Below are 7,439 nucleotides of genomic sequence, written 5' to 3'. Positions count from 1 at the left end.
ACGAAAGATGTAAGTAAGCCAACAAGCGAAAAGAATGAATCGAAACTTCAATCTCCCATAAGAATGGTGTAAGTCTTCAAAATGTGTATAGTAGAGGAAATAGCCATAATGCTCGTCATAAAACACCGAATTTTGGTGACAGTGGAAAATTCACGACGTGAAAAAGATAGGCTCACGACGTGAATTTGCAGGAATGCGGATTCAGAAATCTCTTGGAACCCAACTCACGACGTGAATAGTAGGGGCTCACGTCGTGAAAACTGGGCAATTGAAAAATGAAACTGCCCACTTTTCTCATTACTTTTAGCATCCCACTCCAATATCCAAATTAATAAAAACACTTTTGAATGCGAAAGTTGTATGACTCCTTGCTAATTCCATCCTCTCTCTCGACTCACCCCACACTTATTTTTAATTGTGGGTCTCGACTCTTAACTCTAGACTCGTAACACTCTTGACTAAACTTTCACAACCCTTGACTTTACTCCCTTCCTAAGACTCCTTAGCAAGCTGTAGTTCAAACAACCAAAAGGAAACAAAAGTAACATAATAGTAATCCAAGTGTTTAACAATCCATACAAAGTTTTCAAACCAAACAACGAAAACCAAATAAACGAAAAATGAAAAACTAAAATAAATAAGAACAACTAGCGATCAATCATCATCCTCCTCATCCCGAGCTCCACTAGTGCCTGCCTCATCTCCTCCTTGTCCACGATACTCCGTCCACCTCGGGCAAATTGGGTAATGATACCCTAGGTGAGGAGGCTGCTCCACATGGAAATGCCGAACCATGTTCTCCATAGTCCCTCCAATCCAGTTAACACTCAAAGAAAGCTGATCGAAATACCCAGCCATATCATCCCCAATATGTGATCCTACCATGGGTGCGGGTGGATACATTGGCTGCCCTCTCTCTCCCCGTCCTCTCACATTCCTCCGCCTTGGCCTTTGCTGTGGTTCGGGTTGGTGACCCTGCGGCTCACCATCCTCATCATCCGACTCCATAATACCCCAGTGGGTTCCAAAATTTTGGACCACCCGCATGGTCTCCAAATACCCCATGCTAAACTCATGACCATCCATGCGGGTCATGGAATGAGTGATATCGGGAACTAGTAACCCATACGATCGGGCCAACCGGGTAATGAATTGCCCTCCACAAATAGGGCTCCCGGGGCGAGAACTGGCAGCAGAGCCAACCAAGAAGCATGCTAAAAAATAGGGAATGTTGCAACACACTCCCGGCTGCAAGATGCACCATAAAAAGAAGAGATTCTGCTTTGTTACTTTGTCCCCATGCCTTCTGTGATTAATGGAGAAAGTGATCAGTCGGTGGAGTAGACGGTGGATAGGAGAGCGAATGCTGCTCTTGGGGGACACTCCGGAATTGAATATCCCGGAGGCAATACTATGCCAAAAATCATAACCAGTAACACCATCAGCATACCCTCGAGCTGCCTCCCTCAAAATCATGTCACACTCGGGAGTCATTGCCTCTTCGGGATTATAAATCCCAACCCTCCACGAAAACTCCACGAGGCTACATTCCCGGTACTCCCCCAAGACGAAATACCAGTGCTTGCGGATAACGGGGATCTAGGACATTCTCGTGGAATGTCACCGTAGAGAAAAACTTCACACAAAATTCTCTATAAACTTGCTCTTGAACTCGGAAAAGATTTTGCCACCTCGCGCAAGTAAAAGAAAAACCATCCCCAATAAATACTTTGGTAAGAAACGGGGACATCCTATCCACGATTCCAACCTCCCTTAAGCGTGTCCAGTTTATGGTGGGAGAGACTGCAATCTCGCGGTTGTATGACCACCCCAATCTGTTATTCCATCGGGTCACGACTCCTTGAGAAATTGAAGTTCGGAAAGTATAAAACGGGTGTAAACCCGCCACTCCAATAGGCACCTCCCTTCTAGGACCCATTTCTGAAAAAACAAACAACAAACACAGCCAAAAGAAACAACCCAACATATTAGAGATTAACAGAACTGAAGTTGTCAAGTCCCAGGATTCACGTCGTGAATCCTTTAAGATTCACGTCGTGAGTTCGTAACACAGCAACCAGAATCGCTAATATCAGGACACAAATCAGGTCAAAAATGTCAATGGGGTTTGCTCCTATGCCAATTCTAACCACAAATCGTCAACATTCCAAGGCTATTACTGTATTTGTAGGAAAAAAATTTCTACATTTCAACTAAATACAAACCCTAACCCTAAGTTTCAACTATTAATGAAGAATTAGTCATAAGAATAAAGAAGTATTACCTTAGATCGAAAGATTACGTAAGCAAAAACGAAAATGGAGTGTATGTCGGCCAAAATCGGAGCAAGGGGGGACCAGATTTCGTATTCACTTCGTGGGAATAAAGAATGAGTTGGTCAAAGGGATTCTGTGTTCTTTAATCTGTGGTCCCGTGTTTGTTACTGTTCACGTCGTGAATCCTTAAGGATTCACGTCGTGAGTCCGGTCTGGGCTTAATTTTGGGCCATTCATTCTTCATCAGAAATGGATTAGTCTTGGGCCACTTAGTTTAACAGAAAATGGGCTGATATGTAGCATCGATATATTGTTCGGTTCATTCAGAACTCACGTCGTGAATCATAATGATTCACGTCGTGAATACTGTATGACAATTTATTTTTTTAATCCAGGTTTGTCTATTAACTAAATTCTTAATTATTACCACTTCATTTTTTGGGACCCCACACTCAGTGTTTAATTATGAATAAAGTGAGTTGGATGATATGATCTATGTTTCTAAAACTAAAATGCAAAAACTAAAAAGAAAAAGAAAAAAACGCAAACCAAACTCGGGTTGCCTCCCGAGAAGCGCTTCTTTTTTAGGAGTCTTGAGCCGGACTCCGTGCCTCCTATGTCGACTCGTCAGAAGAGTCCACCACCAAGATCTTTTGCTCCTTGAAACGCCTCTTGTAAGCTTGCACTCGACGAATATATGCCTTTTTAGAATTCTCCTTTTTAGCCTTGACGTCGTTTCCATCGAGCTTGCGTTTGATCCCTTGAATCTTCAATTTTCCATCATTTTTAAGCTCCATAGTATCCTTCTCTTCTTTCACCACTGGACTTGTGACTTTTGAAGTAACCTCCTCTTCATCACTCGACATCTCATCATCTTCCTTGCTTACCCAAGAAGTTGGATTCGTGTAGGCAATGACTTCAACTAAAAATGGAACAGATACTCTCGGTTTTGTTCTTTTAACTTGTTGAATTGTGTTGATTTCTTCTTCCATGAGCTTCTCTAATTCTTCAAGTTCATTCTCTTCATCTATGTTGAAAACCTCTTCTTTAGCATGACTCCCTTGGAAACCATCTTCTATTCCAAAAATTTCCTTCTCATCCCCAACTCTCAAGGTGAGCTTGGACTCGCGTATATCAACCAGAGCTCCAGCAGTGTTAAGTAACGGGCGACCAAGAATAATTGGTACATTGGGATCTTCTTTCATATCCAAAACCACAAAGTCTATTGGAAAAACGAATTTCCCAATTTTCACGAGAATATCTTCCACAATGCCCCGGGGCTGTGTTACTGAACTGTTCGCCATGTGAATAGTCATCTTTGTAGCCTTCAACTTCTGAATATTCAGTTTTTGATAAAACGAATAAGGCATCAAATTTATGCTAGCCCCAGAATCGGCTAAAGCATAAACCTTCATATTATTCCCAAACTCACATGGGAGAGTGAGTCGTCCAGGATCCCCCATCTTCTTAGGTATCTCTCCCAACACAGCTTTTGAGCTTTGCTCACTTAGAATCACCTTAGAATTCTCCTTTAATTGCTGACGAGTGTCTAACAAGTCGTGTAGGAACCTAGCATATTCTGGAACTTTTGCAAGTGAATCAATAAAAGGAGTATTAATAGGAATACCCTTCAATTGCTTGATAAACTCCATATGTTCTCTCTCCAGTGGACTGAGATTAGCTCTAGACGGGAATGGCAAAGGCGGTTTATAAGCTGGAACATATACAGATTTCTTATGTTCAGACCGAGCCCACGACGTGAGCATAGCGGGCTCACGACGTAAACTGGGTATTCTAGCAGATTCTTCGTTTTTGAGTTTCGACTTCTTTGGCTTTGGATCAGGCTGATGTGGCTCCACTTCTAAGGCTTATAGGAACTCAGAAATCGCCTCTTCTTCAGTATCTATGGCCATTACGTGAGATTGAGTCTTCTTTTCAGGATTTTTCGGGAACATCTTCTCATTAACCAAAGTGTTAAGTTGACCAAGTTGTACTTCAAGGTTATTGATGGAGGCTTGCTGATTTTTTATTAATGCTTGCTGATTTATCATCATTGCGTGATGATTCTTCATTATAGCTCTTTGTTGTTCCATTGCAGTGTCAGTAGCATCATTTCTTTTTTCTGAAGCTTCCATAAATTTCATCAACATGGTCTCTAATTCTGATTTCTTCTCAACTAGTGGTTGCTCTCTTTGGTAGAACCCTCTGCCAGTTTGTCTATATTTTTATTCCTTTTGCTTCTTGTATTCATTGTAAGGCAGCCACTCTTTCTTCGGTTTCCTCCAGTCTTCATCATACTTGTCCCCACTTGAGTAGCAAACTTGAGCTTTCTTGTTTCCATATTCATCCAAGTTGCAATCTTTTGTCAAATGTGGGCCACTACATCTCTCGCAAACAACTCGAATTGCATGAATTGATTGGTCCATTTGGGTCAATCTCCTATCCATAGTGTTAAGCATCTCCATCACAGCAGCCATCTCTTCGGTTTGTGCACCCCAAACTCCTTTCATGCCTTCATTCCTTGGATTGTGGTATTCACGAGAATGTCTTGAAAATTCTTCAACTAATTCCTTGACTTCGCCTGGATTTTTCTTTGTAAGTGGTTCTTGAGAATCAAGGAGTTGTCTTGTCATCACATTGACCCCGTCATAGAATATGGACACTTCTTGTTGAATGTTAAGGTCATGTTGAGGACAATTCCTTAACAACCCTTTGTAACGCTCCCAAGCTTCGTAAAGTGACTCCCCCGGGTTTTGCTCAAAATTGGCTATTGCCTTCTTGAGTTTAGCAATCTTGGATGGTGGACAGAATTGGTCTAGAAACTGCTCACGCATTTGAGCCCAAGTAGTTATTGTACCAGGTGGAAGTGCTTTTAACCAATCCTTTGTAGCTCCTTTAAAGGTAACGGGAAGCATCCTTAGTAAGACGGTATCTCTGTTAACATTCGGGACATTGAAGTAATCAGCAATGTCGTTCACTTCATCTAAGTGCTTGAACGCATCCTCATGATCTTTCCCATAAAATGGGATATCCTTTAGTGCAGAAAGGATATGTCCTTTCAGCTCGAATGTGGCAGTGGCAGGAATGGCAGGTTGTACTAAGCCTGGACCGACGTCTTCTCGAATTCTTTTTCTGTAAGCTCCCATAGACATTTCTTCAATATTCGCCATCTCGTTCCTTGGCTCGTTCTCGGGTTCAAATTCAGGCTCGGTATCGTATTCGGACTCGGTTTGGACGGGTATTTGATCTAAGTGTTCAAGCTTGCTCTTGTTCTTTGAAGATGAACTTGACTCCCCCGTTTTCTTCCCTGACTTCTTTGAGAACACTGATTTGAATTCTCGTAAAGGTGTCTTCTTCGGTGTTTGATCTTCTTTCACGCTCTTATCCTTATTTTTGTGAATTGCAGACTCGGGATCTTCAAGTGGTGGTACCAAAGGTGTGTTAGAACCTCTGGTCATGAACTCCTGAAATAAAACAAAAAGATAAAACGTAAAACTGAACAAAAAAAAAACGAACTGAAATAAACAAAACTAAGGACTTCAGTTCTCACGTCGTGAATCTTGAAGGTTCACGTCGTGAGTCCTGTAATGCAGAAAAAATTAAAACAGAAAAGTAACTTCTTGCAGGTTTTAACATACAAAAAGGATCGATTAATTTAAAGCAAACAAACTAATAATTAACTAAGCCGTTCCCCGGCAACGGCGCCAAAAACTTGATGTGCACAAAAGTACCCACTAATTTTATAATTTATAACCCTACTAACTTAACTAACTAAAATGCACCTAGGCAGTGTACCTAGTCGAATTATAGAATAGTTGGGTAAGTCGGGTGTCGATCACAGGGAACAGTGTTACTAATTAATCTATTTGCTAGCAAATTAACCTAATTATTAACAAGTTTAAAAAGGTTTTTATCTGATTTTACAAGATCAGACGAACTTAGCTCAAATTCAATTAATAAGTAAAAACACTCTTGTTTAGTTCGAATCCACTTCGTCCTTATGGCTAGCTAATAATTATGGATTATCAAGTTGGTTTTAATTATATTAGTAATTTAAGTCTAATTTTACCAATATTTAATTAATTCATGTAAAACTATGTATGGTCACACACGATTAAACACAGAACCAATTATGAATATGAATATGATATGTAAGATTTATTATGTAAACGCAATTATAGTCATAATCTACGTTCTCTAGCACAGCTAAGTTTATTTGCTTTAATTACTAACTAAGATTGGTCAATCCTAGCTCTAACAATTTAATGTTCACTAAATCATTAGGTAAACAAGTTCATGCAGTTAATGGTCACTAAGCTACACAGAACATGGAATCAAGCAACTAAGGAAAAAACCATAAGTGATGATGCCGCGTTGGACGCGATGACATGGAGTGATTTCTCGACCCGATTTAGGGCCGAGTTTGCACCGATGATTGAGGTGCAGCAGTTAGCCCGGGAGTTTCAGGATTTGAGACAGACTACAGAGACAGTGGCGGAGATCACCGCCAAGTTCAGGGAGAGAGCCCTTCTGGTTCCACAGTATGTGGCGGACGAGGAGATGAAGAAGGCTCGGTACCATGAGATGTTGAGGAGTGATATCAGCCAGTTTGTGAGTCGGTCCAACTGTAAGACGCTGGAAGACATGATCGCTCGGGCCAGAGAAAGAGAGATTGATCTTAAGACAGAAAGGAAGAGAAAGTTGGCAGAGGTTCAGGTATCCATGGGATCGTGCTAGAGGCCCAAGACATCAGATTCTAGGTTGAGAGGTCCTCAGGACCGTGGCCGCTGTGGAAAGTGCTGCAGGACGCACGAGGGTGCGTGTAGGAGTGGAAATGGTGGTGATTCGGGCTGCTTCAAGTGCGGCCAGACTAGTCATTTCAGCAGGGGTTGTACTGCTACCACCACCCATGGATCGGACCTTATATGTTTCCAATGTAGTCAGAGGGGCCACAAGAAGGCCCAATGTCCAAGTTTGCATTCAGCAGGACAGGTGATAGCTGTTGGGTTATGAGCATTCTAACACTCCTAAGTGTACATGCAACCCTAAATACCTTGGATCTATGTTTTCTCTATTATACATACAATTATGAACATCCAAGGTATTATCCTAATCTAGCATACAAAATAATAAATATAACAAGATAGAATACATACCTCTTTG

At 41.4% G+C, this 7,439-nt stretch overlaps 1 non-coding gene across 1 annotated transcript; it reads left to right on the top strand.

Moving 5' to 3' along the window:
- The first annotated feature begins 4,955 nt into the window (after positions 1-4,955).
- On the top strand, positions 4,956-5,062 carry LOC145161942 (small nucleolar RNA R71). Its single transcript, XR_013738798.1, has one exon. It is a non-coding gene; the product is annotated as a small nucleolar RNA R71 (small nucleolar RNA).
- The last annotated feature ends 2,377 nt before the right edge of the window (positions 5,063-7,439 follow it).

The sequence above is a fragment of the Lactuca virosa genome, chromosome 2, assembly GCF_052849685.1.
Source record: "Lactuca virosa cultivar CGN04683 chromosome 2, Lactuca_virosa_CGN04683_v6, whole genome shotgun sequence".
Lineage (NCBI taxonomy): Eukaryota > Viridiplantae > Streptophyta > Magnoliopsida > Asterales > Asteraceae > Lactuca > Lactuca virosa.
This window is presented reverse-complemented; position numbering and strand designations above follow the sequence as displayed.